Below are 13,672 nucleotides of genomic sequence, written 5' to 3'. Positions count from 1 at the left end.
GCATGGGGGCCTTTTCTGATTTTTTTTTTTTTTTCTTTTCTTGTGGTTGTTTTTATGGTCAGTGGTCTTTTTTTTTTTTTTTTTTTGAATACAGAGTCCTTATCAAAGCCCACGTTTGCTAGAACTGGGTACAGATTAAAAGGATTTTAAATTATCAGCATCCTGTTAGTGGAGGGTAGAAGAGAAACCAAAGTAAGTTTTCAAAGGTCTGGAAATCAGCAAGCCGCCCACACTGAATTGGAAGTTCCTCTCTTTTTTTTTTCTCTTATCAGGTTTTAATCTGACCACTTCCCAGGGAGTGCAAAACTGGTTGTGGGGAAGCTCTGTCCAGGCTGCAGTGAGGGGGAAATGGGCATTATAAACAAATAAACAAACAATCTACCATCCAGAATGTTATCCTCAGGATGGTGGTAAGCAGCTTGACAGGAAACCCCAGGGTGTAATCAATAATACTGGCTTTTAGAAAAGAACTATATACCTCATTTTCCCCTAAATATGTTCCAGGGACTGCCTTTTAGTACCTCCAGGTTTTACATATCAATAAATATGGTTATGCATTCCCCAGTTCCTCTCCATCTCTGTGGAAGAGCAGGCCTGTTCTTCTTAAGCACTACTCTTTGGATCTCTTGTCATCTGTGAAAAAATCCTCAAAGTGTGGCCATATGTCCATACTGATAACTGGTGCCCTGCTTGTGTTGCTTTATGACAAGTTGTACCAAACTTCTGGGGAAACTCAGATAGGCTAGAAGGAAGAGATTTGTGTTATAAAGTCCAGGGGGGGTTGACATAGCCTTTTAAGGGGAAAGAGATAAAAAAAAAAATTATAGGTGTTTTGGTTTGCTTTGCTGGTGGGTGTGCCTAAGAACTAGAGGGAGAAGAGAGTTGTCCCTCAGGGTCCTTAGAGAATTTGTCCCAGGGTCAAATAGTACACAAATGGGCAGAAGCTCAAGTCCCTGATGTAAATGGTTTATAATGTATTTGCATATAACTTATGCACATCCTCCCAGATACTTGAAATCATCTCTAAGTAATTTATAATACCTAATAATATATTTAGTGTAAATGTTATCAAATAGTTGTTATATTATATTTTTTTAAAAATTATTGTAGTTTTGAAAATATTTTTTAAAAAAATATCGTATTTTTTAAAAAGCCCTATTTTTAATCATTGTGTTATTTTTAATTTTTAAAAAAATATTTCCCATCCATAGTTGGTTGAATCCATGGATGCAGAACCTGCGGATATGGAGGGTAGACTGTACGTAGAACCCTGAAGAGAGGGATAATTCATGTTTTCTAGCTGATCTTTCCTGAGAAACATTTTGAGGTTCTGTTTAGGGTTATGATGAGACCTACCCTATGAGTAGTTCCATCAGTTTGTTTTTAGTCTTCACTAAAACCACAGCTATGGGAAAGCAGGAAGCTCATTGGGTCACAGGTGGATCATGCCCATCCCTTGTCTGCTTGCTGGGAGGATCTGTTCCTCAAACAGAAAAAAACAGTTGTTACAGTGCAAGGCTGGAAGGACACTCAGCGGGAAAAGTTGTACAGTGATAGTGGGTCAGAGCCTCTCTTTGTACCCCCTTGCTCTTCTTCAGGCACTCAGCTGCCTCCTGACTGTAGCAACACTCACTTGGTGGGGAGGAAGGATCTAGAACTAATTGAGTCCCTGTCACCTCCCTGTGGTCAGGAGAGAAAATGAGTCCCTTATCTTCCATCAGAACATCTGCTTAGGCAATCCTCTTCTCCCTCTCGCCAATGTTCCCACATCGTACCCCTACTTTTCTTCCTCCAGTTCCTCCCAGCACAGCTATTCTCTTAGAACTTTCTGTACATCATTTAAAATCAAGGAGGAAAAAAAAAAAAAAAGAACTCTCCAAATCTAAAAACCTCACTGGACTGGAGGCATGATTATCATTTCTTCTCCGGTATCATAAAGCTGTTAGGTCTAAAAGTAGAAAAGATCCCTGGGCAGTGGGGCCTCTGTGCATTCATGATAGGAGATAACAGACATGTTACCTTGGTTTCATCTATCCGGGTACCCTGTGTCTGGGTGAGTAATAATACTGGGACAGGGCACTGCTCCAACTGCATTTTTAGATATTTCATCTTCATAACAATATCATGAGAAAGATTCTGTAGGGGTGGGAAGATGTGATATCTCTCCTTACCCATCGTGTGGGCCACAGTTGACACTGCTATAAAACAAAAGAAATGTTAACAAGAGAAAAGCATAGCACATTTCGTTAATCAAAATTTTACGTGGCACCAAAGCATTCAGAGACTCTACTTTTATGGTTAAGCTTGATGAAGAATGGACAGCCACGTGAAAATGTGATTAGATCAAAAGGGTCTGATCTAATGGTAATAGACAGAGGGGGCAACGCAGCCAAGCCTGTCTGTTCAGATTCTTCTTGGCCTCTCTGTGAAGCATTTCTCCCTCCAGGGGATAGGACAGGACCCCTCTGGAACAAGAGTCTTCAAGGAAAAAGGGAGAAGGGTGAAAGTGACCTCTCTAGAATTTCCCTCTAGGTTTTATATCTTTGTCTTAGGGAAGAGGAGTTCTAGTTTTTATGATCAGCCTTAGGGACAAGGAGTTTTAGTTTCTGTTGCCTGCCTCAGGGAGAAGAGGGAGCTGGAGAAGGAAGGGCAGGAGAAGGTCAGAGAGAGACTTAACTTTTGAAGCTCTTTCTGAGGGCTTTTGGATGACTCTCAGTTCAAATTTCTCAACATGCCAAAGTCTCATACTTTGGGACATCAGGGTTTCATTTCTGAGCCCAGTAGTATTACTGTTGTTCCAATTGAATAGATGACTAGGGAGAATCACATATGCTATGTAACTTTTCCAGAGTTACAAAGCTTTGGAAGTGGCACAACCAGGATGAACACCTAGGCCAGCCTGTGACCCTAGACAAGCACAGAATGAAACCTGGGGCCTTGAGGGAGGGAGAAAAAGATGAAGGCAATTGCCACTGGGTGCTAGTATGCCACGTGGCACTGCATTCTGGTTTGCAGAATGCCTATTCTGTGTGAGGTCATCAGGTGGAAGCCAGCGGAGGCACAGCCCAGCTCCCCATGTTCTGCAAAGGGCCTCCCTGCTGATATGATGCAATCGAATTTCCTTGGGTGGCTGTTATAGTTCTGCTGTTGATGGAGGGAGGCGGAGAAAGAAGTTTCCCATATTGTTTTTTGATCAGCAGGTTTGGAAACTTTGAGTGCTTGGCTGCAGGATGGTGGAAAGGCTCCAGCATTTCCTGTGGCCTCGAGTCTGGGTTCTGCGATAGGGAATTGGGCCCGAGCTCTGCCTCCTCCGCTGGGGAATGTGTGCACACATGACTGAGTGACAGCGCTTGCGGGGAGGAGGCGAACAGCCAGCCACTGGCATTACAACAGCTGAAAAGGAATTTGAAAAACAAATATCCAAAAACCAGAACAAGGGAGGAAGTGTGCATTTTAGTTTGCAAAATAATGAACTTTCCAGTTGAAATGCTGATTCCCAAAGTGGGAGAGAGCTGAGTGAAGGGAAGGGGCCCAGCAGCTCTGCTAGGGTCTCATCCTGTTTTTGATGTAATTATTCCAGGAGGAAAAGGAATTTGGAATAGGCACACAGCTCTCACCTCTGAGCAGCTAGCTCCGTTTCTATTTCTGTCCAATGAGACAACTGAATAGCTGCTGTTTGAAGAAATGCCTGGAGGTTTTCTGTGCAAAGAATTCTGGATTTTAAAAATGCACCATTGGCTTGAGGAATCCTTCTCCTTCTTTTTTAATCTCTCTTTTTTTTTTTAAGAGTGATTTATTCAATCATCCATTCATTCACTTGTCTAAAAAATATTGAGCTGTTCTTTGCTATACCATCTGGAAAGGACCAGAACTACAAAGATGAACAAGGATTCCTCCCTTTGGAAACTTGTGAACTAATAGGATGGGGGTAAAAAAGAGCACTGGTAGGTCCTTATATGTGCCCAAGAGGTCGGATTCAGGCATGGGAGGCTAATAGGTCAGGGAAATCTCTCAGAGGAGCTGGTGCCTGAGATTGGCTTTGAAGTCTGGATGGGAATCTTTGACACTGACCTATAGGAGAGGAAAGGACATCTGAAGTAGAGGGACCATCATGAACAATGGCAGTGGCATGCTCAGGAAACAGCAGCCTTTGGATGAGGAAAGACACAGTCAGTGAACATCATCAGTGACAAGTCTCTCATTCTTTGCTGTTCGACCTTGGCACACCTGGAGAATGGTCCTGAGCTGGCATTCTGGGGCCTTGCTTTCTTTCATCAGTGCTATCAGCAGCCACTGCAAGGGATCTTTTTGATAAGAGAAAACCAGTCCACCACGTGTGACTTGCAGTAATTGCTTGTGCATGAGTGGTGGGGGGGCAGGGTTGCACTTGGTGAGGAAGGATGGGTTGGTGGTTACTTGGAGGCAGGCTGTGAAAGCTTATGTCATACAGGTACCAAGTCATCATCCACAGATTTAAAGCAGGAAGCTCGGCTCAGATTAAAGTGACCACACTACAGAAGACCACAAATATACATATTCTGTGTTTTTTTTTTTTTTTTTGGTCTTTTTTTGGTGTCTGCCAATTTGTACAGTAGACTCTATAGTTAATTGAATTTTTGCTCTGTTGTGTGGATTGGAAAGAGTTACTTAAAGGATTTGGGCTGCTTTCCTGGAGACAATCCCTAGGTGCAGGTGATGATAATTCAATACAGGACTAAAGGAAAGAGTTTTCTCTGCCATGTTCCACTACATTTCTGGCCAAGACCATTCAACGGTTCTTTTTCCTGAGAAGCTGAAGAGGCATATAGTCTCAAATCATTATTTCCTAAAGTATCTCCCATGAGAAACTGGTGCATGAGATGTCCTGTGAAAAGAGAGAAAAAAAAATTCTGGATACATTTGAGAAATATTGTAGATTGCATATAGAGATTTTACAATATACATGTAGGCCATTAAAGGCCCTGAGAAGACCTGTAGTAAAAGAACCTTTTTTTTTTTTTTTTTTTCAGAAATGCTGTAGTGATTATAAACATGGGCTACTAAATCAGATAGGTGTGGTTTACGTTCTTGGCTGGGCTGCATGTATGAATGTGAGATGATGGCAATTTGCATAACATCTCTGCATCTCAGTTTCCTTGTCTATCAAATAGGCTCATATGGTACCTATTTCATAAAGTTCTTATGAAAAGTAGATAGTATAAGTACTACTTATTAGTAACTACTCTTCCATTCAGTGTTTTCCGAGAGACTTAACTTCTTTATTTTTGCATTGCCTTTATTAATAACTCAGAGAAGTGATGTTGTGTGGGAAATGCTGGAGTGAGACTAATTCCTGAAATCCATGCATGACTTCTGTTAGCAGTACCAGAGAGCCCAGACAGCTTCTCAGCCTGAGGACTAGTAGACATATGGGCCCTTCGCTTGGGGAACAATAGAACACTCCCACTTGGCTGCAAGGTTAGATTGTGTAATTTGAATATGTGGTTTGTGCTCCAATCCTCTAATGACAAGATTATAACTCAGGGCAGTAAACAGATAGGGTAGGTTTCTGTATTAGGAGTTTTTCAATTACAAGTAGCAGAGCCCTAATTTAAACTTGCTTAGTTAGCATAATGGAGAATTTATTCATTTGTATATGTAGGAAGAAAATTAGGTAACTCAGAGAACTGAAGGAAAGTGATAGAAACCAGAAACCAGATGTAGTTAGGACTCCTGTCCTCTTTTTAACTCTCTCATTTTTCTGTCTCTCTTTGCTTCATTCCTTCCTATTGCAGAAGGCCATGGAGGGAGCATGGCTGCAGCAGCTTTAGCTTCTGTCCCTGGCAGGAGGAGAAACTGTTTTCTTCATCGATCAATCCACAGAAAATATCCTTGTATATTGGATCAGTCATTAGTGCCAAGGAGATGGGCAGTGTCATTGGCCAGGAGCCAGAGGGGAGGGAAAGGGAGAGATGGAAAAGTTTGCTGGATGAACAAAACCTAAAGCTACAAGATTTTCCTAGAGCTGTGTGTGGGAGAAAAGTGCTGGAGTAAAAATTGTTAAAATTGTTCTCACATGTTCTCTGGGTATTCACGTTTTCACATCGAATTCCATCTTATTGGATTTTTAGCAGCTTAAACAAAAATAAAACCTTGAATTTCTTGAACTGATCCTTGCTTTACCTTTTACCTCGCTTTTATTTACTGAACATATTATATTCATGCCTGTTAATGCCCACTTTTAAAATTGGTTAATAGGATGAGTGGCATTTATGTATGTATGTATGTATGTATGTTAGTACTGAGGATTGAAACTTAGATGCTTAACACTGAGTCACATCCCCATCTCTTTTTATTTTATTTTTTAAACTTTGAGACAGGGTTTCACTTAATTGCTGAGGCTAGCCTTGAACTTGTAATCCTCCTGCCTCAGTCTCTGGAGTTGCTGGGATTATAGGCGTGCACCACCATGCTTGGATGAATGTTTTTAAAAGCAAAAGGAGAGTCCCTCATTTTAGTGCCTTGATTCTTAGTCAAGGAAGGTTTTGCCCCCAGGGGACATTTCCCAATATCTGAAGGTGTTTCCAAAAGTCTTGATTGAGGAAGTACTGCTGGCATCTAGTGGGAAGAGGCCAGGGAGGCTACCAACATCCTCCAGTGCTGGAGATGGCCTCTGTAACAAAGAAATATCTGGCCCCAAATGCCAATAATGTTGTAAATCCTGTATTAGTGGTTTTATGAGAATAGAAATTATAATGACCAAATTCATCACTCCAAATTTTGTGGATTAAAAAAAGCAATTTAAATTTACAAAGGGCTTTTGCTTGTATTTTTTTTTCTTGATGGCAATAGCAGGTATTATGTTTTTCTACATTCTCACCAATCAATAAACATTTTCCTTGCCAATATGATAGGCCAAAGGGAATGCTTTGTTATTTTAATTTGCATTCCTTTTACTTTTGGGGAATATTTATTAAATACGCCTTTCCTGCTCTGTGGATTGCTTTGTCCATTTTCTTTAGGTTGTGCTATTTTTCTTATAAATTCCTAAGATCCTGTGACTAAGGATATTTGTGCCAAGTTGGGTCCTATTCATTGCACATATTTCCTCAGATCATTGTCTTTAGGTTCTTAACAGTGCTTTTTGGAATGCAGACTCTGTATCACATCATTAGTCTTTCCCTTATGGTTTCTGTCCTTGGTGCTGTATTTATTGGTTTGCTAGGACTAACAGAACAAAAGCCACAGGCTGGGTGGCTTAAACATCAGAAAGTTATTTTCTGACACATCTAGAAGCCAGAAGATTAAGGTATCTTTAGGACTGGTTCCTCCTGAAACCTCTTGCTTAGGCTAATAGCAGTGACTTCACATGGTCTTTCCTTCTCACCTGTCTGTGTCCTCTTCTTATGAGGATACCAGCCATGCTGAATTAGGGCTCATCCCAAAGATCTCATTTTAACTTAATCACCTGTTTCCAAATATAGTCACCTTCTCAGTTCCTGGTGAGTAGGACTTCAACATGAGAATGGTGGGATGGCCTGGTTGGGGAGGGGGTGGGGCCCTGGCCAATTCTATAACAGGGATCTTCCCATGGAGACTCTTGTCAAATATGTAAATATTTGAAGGAAAATATATAAATGCACTAAGATTTAGTATTTCCATTAATTTAGTGCAAATAATAACATCTGTTACTCAGGGCTGTGATGAAGAATAAGTGGAGGGGTGTGTTCAGCCCAGTCTCCAATGTCCAGTGCCCAGTACCTGTTCTCTGCTCCTGCCCACAGTCCCTCCTGGAAGCTATTCCATAGCTTCTATGAGAGTTCGAGACACTGAAAGCAAAGACTCTTCTCTGCAGGTCTCTTGCCTATTGCAAGCCAATAGCACATTTCCCTTCCTGGCAAGTAAATGGGCCAAGTTATTACTAAGATTACCATGCATGACTGTTGTCAGCAGCATATACATAAAATGCAATATTAACCTTCCACATTTGATTTAGTTTTTTCCTTTCCTCACTTTTTTTTCTGAATGCTTATACATTTTGTACTGAAGTTACAGTGCTCCCTCTTTTCTGAAGCTGTAGGGTTTCTTGCATGGCCATCTTCTGTCCTCAGAATGGGTAGAGAGTCCCTAATAGAAACAGAATTGGTTATGGTTTAAATATGAGGTGTGAGGTAAAATGATTTGATTACGAGAGCTTTAACCTAATCAGTGAATTATTCCACTGATGTGGATTAACTGGGTAGTAACTGTAGGCAGGTAGGGTGTGGCTGAAGGGAGTAGGTTATTGGAAGTGTATCTTTGGGGTTTATATTTTGTCTATGGTGAGCTTAGCTCTGTCTCTCTGCTTTCTGGTTGCCATATCCTGAGCTGTTTTCCTCCACCAGGCCTTTCTGCCTTAATGTTCTGCCTCAGCTTGGGCCTAAAGCTATAGAGTTGGCCTTCTCTGGACCGAGATCTCTGAAACCGTAAGCCACGATAAGCCTTTCCTTCTCTACTCTGTGTTTGTCAGGTCTTTAGGTCCCAGGCATGCAAAAGCCGACTAAAACAGAATCAGTGGTACTCCATCATGTACGGAACCACCCGCACCTTCCACTCCTGCCTCCGTGGTCTTCCCTGAGGCTTTGCTCATCCATCTAACTTAGCAAGAGGATTGTCTGACCCTCACTGACATGTGTTTAGAAGAGAAACAAAGACAGGGTTCAGGAGGCCTGGATAACTAACTACTACAGCCAGAATAACATGCAGCTGACGGTACTGTCCTGTAGTTTTTATACCTGTCCATGTGGGATGTAGATGATATCGGTCTGTTTGGAAAAGCAGGATGCAGCATGAAGGACAAAACTTTTATCAGCTCTGTCTTCAAGGCGCCTCCTTGAGGCACCATGCTCCATGCAAAGCAGTGTCCTCAAAAATGAAAACCAGGGAGCTCCAGGAAGACTGAGTAGAGCAGAGAGTGAATGGGAGGCTGCTTTCCAAGTCTCTTTCCACCTCTCTCTAACCCAATGTAAAGGGGAAATGGTGTCAATGTCTTTTACTATTCAGGGATCACTTAATATTTTAAAAATGGGGCCAGCTGTTCCCTCTCTCCCTTCCCCATCATCATTATAAATGCATTATCCATCAGTAAAGATAATGTCGGTTAGTAGGGCAGAGGACCACTTTTCTGGGGAAGAGGAGAGGGGTGGAGGAATTGAAGGACCTCTTTCTCCAACTGTTTGGTCTTTTTTTCTCCTGTGGCTCTGCCTTGCCTGCATTAGCCTATCTATTAGGTTCTTTCATTGTGGTGGGGTCAGGTGGGAGTGGCCAGTGTTGGTTTTCCCAGCACTGGGCTTCTGCGGAGATCTTGCAGGCATGATGTGTTGCACCATCCTTTTTGCACCAGTGTGGTGTGTGGTTCAACAAAAAAGACTATGGATTAGATAAAAGGGGTTCAAGTCATTTCAGGGTCCCCAAAATAAAAACTATGTGGGGAATTTGGAAAAAAACCCAAATCAGTTATTTGGGAAACTTCTGAAACTCAAGATCTATTCAACTTGCCTGGAAAGCCATGTAGACATATAGCATCTTTAATCAACCAGAACAAAATGAGCTTTCGACACAAGCAGACATGGAGATCTTTGGACACGGGCTGGTGGGAGGAGAGAACAGATTTACAGATGGGATGGAGTGTCTACTTTCCCTTGTTTGGGAAACATGCCCCAAAGCAAAGGACACATTCAGTGGAGGATGGCCTTGTTCAGGACTTGTGGAGTCACATGCAATTGGTATGCAGGTTTTAGCAACAAATGTTCTAGCAAGAAGGGGCTCCTCTGTCTCATTCAGTGCATGCAACTGACTATAAATAGACTATTGAACTGAACGTGCATATTCAGGTTACTGAATCTTAATATTAGCCATGAGGTATAGTAAATCCAGCAGGAAAACAGGAACATTGTAGAATTCTCCACCTCCTCCCTAGCTGCCTCCAGGGATTTGATAGTGTTACTGCTGTTGACCCATGACGAGTCCTTGCTTCCCCAATGTTGAAGAATAACACCAGAGAAGCACGCCGAGGCAAGGTCAGAGTGGAAAATTAGAAGTTTATTAAAGGACAGCAGAAAAGACTTCTCCCTGAGGAAGAAGGGGACCCAAGAGATGGAATCCATGGAAGTACAGTTGTCTCTCCATTTTATAGTTTTCGGTGATGGAATGTAGGTGGGAAGGCCAGAAGGGTTGGGACACAGGTGGGCCAAAGAAGTAATCTGGGCACTTCTGAGTCAGCATCTTCAAGTTTGCTCTTCATTAAAATTTCTTTGGGATGGGCTATCTTCAAATCTGCTGGGGCTGTTCATTAACATTTCTTTGGGATGGGCTATCTTCAAATCTGTTGGGGGCTGTTTCCTGGACTTCATTAACATTCGGAGAGTTGCTCAACTTTTCCGGGAATTCATTCTCAACATGGCCTCCATTTTAGATTTCACTCGATATTAGACCCGATTTACCTAACTACACTGACTACCTAACTTTAAATCTGGCTTCAGTAGTAGCATTAGAAGGCTGAGTGGTTGGAATGTCCAGTCAGCTGCATAGTTTGCCTTTTGCTTCTCCCTTTAGTGGATCTAAAAGTTTCAGTTTGTGTACAAGTATCAGGCTGTCTACACAAATCTGCATTGCTTATATTTATTGGGCAATTCAAACAATACAAGGTATTATGGTTAAGATGTGAGGTGTCCCTCAAAAGCTCCTGTGTGAGAGGATGTGAGAAAGTTTAGAGATGAATCGATTGGGCTATCAGAGCCTTAACCTAATTATTTTTGCATTAATCCCCTGACAGGGATTAACTGGGTGGTGACTGTAGGCAGATAGGGAATGACTGGAGGAGGTAGGTCCCTGGGGGTGTGTGTCTTTGGAGTATTTATTTTGTCTTGTTGAGCAGAGCTCTCTCTCTGTCTCTCTGCTTCCTGGCTGTGTCCTGAGCCACTTTCCTCCACCACATTCTTTCACCATGATGTCCTAGCTCACCTCAGGCCCTGAGGAATGGAGTCAGCCATCTATGAACTGAGATCTCTGAAACCGTGAGCCTCAAATAAAATTCTTCTTGTCGGGTCTTTTGGTCAAAGCAAGGAAAAATACTGACTAAAACCCTAGGTATCTACTTGGGTGATTTTGACACTAGACTCCGTTTAAAGGCTGGTAGCTCTAATGAGATGTTAATCACAGAATAGATGCAGCCTCTGCTGTCCAACCACCATGTGTTAAAATGCCTGCCTGCCTGACCCCAGATATGTAAATGTGAACTGCATGTGGGTCTTGCATCCAGAGTGTCCAAGTGTAGTGGAGAGAAGTTGACAACTAGAGTGCCACAAAGGCTCTGCTGGGAGGAAGCAAAGGACAGCAAGATAGTGAATGTGTTGGCTAAAGATTTAAAAGTGCATTTCCATCTCTGTTATTGACAACAAAGAGTTTGGGCCTGTGTGTTGATATTTCCTGCAGAGCTTAATGAGGCCTTTTGCCTCTTGTCAGGTCAAGGATGGCTCGCCCTGATCATTAGTACTCTGCCTGGCGGATTTGGTAGCTTATAGCCTCTCAACCAGGGATGATTTTTGTCCCCTAGAGGCCATCTGGCAATCTGGAGACATTTTTTGATTGTGGTGACTGAGGAGGGCTGTTGACCTTTAATCATGGGTAGAGGCCAGAGATGCTGCCACCTCCGTACAATGCACAGAGCAGCCCCCTGCCCCCAACAATAATTATGGCCCCCAACTGCTAATTGTATCAAGTGTGAGAAAGCCAGAGCTGGAAACCTCCCCAGAATTTCATCAGAAGCAACAGGGTCTGCCTTTAGAGCTCGCTGTGTCCTCATGGAAATAAAAATTAGAGAGGACAGAAATGTGGGCTCCTGAGGGTAAAATGTGGACTGGATTTTTCTGTCTGCAGTTGGGTAGCTGCCTCCACCCCAGAGGAGACATGCTGCTGCCCCCACCCTTGCTGTTTGTTCATGGGGGAAGCCCACAAGGTCAGCTGGGCTTGGCTGGGCTGAGTGAGTCCCCAGGGAAGGCCCTGCTTCCTCCTCCTCTCAATGGCCATTTTGTCCACACTGGTCTCTTAGGAGACCTGGGAGAGCCTCCTTATTGTATTCTCACCTGTTCAGCAGGTTTTCCCTGAGCAGTCTTTGAGAAATAAATGCCAGTTAAAGGGGCAGGAAAACAAGCCTGGCCTTTGATTCCTCGAATGTTAAATGGCCTCTTCAAGTTTTATGTAGGGGGAGGTGGTGCTTAAGCTGCATTTTTATTTCTCTGACCTATTTACTTAACCCCCAGGACTGTGTGCCCTTTGTTTCCAATGGTGTTACCTGATAGGGACAGAATCTGGGTGCACAGTAGAGCCTGCTTTCTTAATTCTTATTCTAAGGTGTAGAAGCTGAATTTGGATTCTGAATTGAAGTGATATAATACAGATAGAATGCATTGTTTTTCCAACGCTAAAGTATTCAAACAGAGTGCAGACTATTAAGAGGAAGCCCAATTGTCTGCTTGTGTTTGCACCTATGAGACACCGTAATTATTTAACAAGTCCCTATTGTTACATATCCAACTGTTTTCAGGTTTGGGGAGTTAGAAAGAAAGCAGCAGTTGGTATTGTTATGGTTAGGTTAATAATTGTTTCTTGAGGATAACAGCCTAGAAAATTAAAATTACTCAAATGGAATGCAAGATTTTTGGCATTTTGGTAAAGGTCCCCTGGGAAATTTATACTCTGAACAGATGTGCATGGACATGAACTTCCTTCTTTTGAAGTCACAAGCCAAGGGGTATCATCGGGCTCCTAAGGGTCAAGGGCCTGGGGATAAGCCTGCCAAGGTATGACCCAACTCATTCTCTTACTACTCTTCCCCTTACTTGGCTTCAACAACTCACTATTACCTAGTATGTTCCTGCCTCAGGGCCCTCACACTTGCTGTTTCCTATGCCTGGGACATGATTTCCCCACAAGGCCCCTTCCTCATCTCTCATAGGTGTGTACTCAAGTACTACCTTCTTAGTGAAGTTTTATTTTTATCTATGTTCTTTTTTGCTACCTGACACCTAGGTTTGCTGCTGTATCATTAGCCTGGAGAATAGGCCTGGCTTGGAGTTGAGGCTCAATGATTATTTGTTGAGTGAGTGATTCAGCCACTGCTTTGTAGATTTGCCCTCCCTGGTCATCGCTGATTAGCTTCACAGCAGGCCTCCCTGATCATCCTTGGCCAAAGGAGCAGCAGTTTGTTTTGGTTCATTTCCTTGACTTGTCAGCTCTGCTGAAGTTGGTTATTTATGTTGTGGAGGCTTCATTATTAGCTCTGCTATCTCTATCATCGCAGCGATGTCCAACTGCCATTGAGATTTGGGACAGACTGACAAGGCTTACTCTGGTCTGATAAACAATGAAAGGCACATGTTTCATTAAGATCTTCATAAAGAGATCACTTTCCTAAAAAGTAAAAAAAAAAAAAAAAAAAAAAAAAAGACCAAGAACTTGACAGAAAAGGGCAAAGGACAGTTCACAGGAAATTGTTGGAGGAATGTGTAAATAGGCAATCTCGTATATTGCTGGAGGAAGCATCTAAATTGGTGGCACCTCTGTGAGGGACGTTTGAAAATGGCTCTCAAAATGTAAAACTTCATACGCTCTTTGCACTAGCAGTTTTACTTCTGTGACTTTTTTGCAAGGATAT

At 42.5% G+C, this 13,672-nt stretch overlaps 1 protein-coding gene across 4 annotated transcripts in view; it reads left to right on the top strand.

Moving 5' to 3' along the window:
* Positions 1–13,672, top strand: part of Elmo1 (engulfment and cell motility 1) — a 561,359-nt gene that overhangs the window by 89,505 nt on the left and 458,182 nt on the right. The window lies entirely within an intron of this gene.

Source organism: Marmota marmota, unplaced genomic scaffold (assembly GCF_001458135.2).
Source record: "Marmota marmota marmota unplaced genomic scaffold, marMar, whole genome shotgun sequence".
In the NCBI taxonomy this organism is placed as follows: Eukaryota; Metazoa; Chordata; class Mammalia; order Rodentia; family Sciuridae; genus Marmota; species Marmota marmota.
Note: the sequence above shows the minus strand (reverse complement) of the source record. Positions and strands in the feature narration are given on the sequence as shown.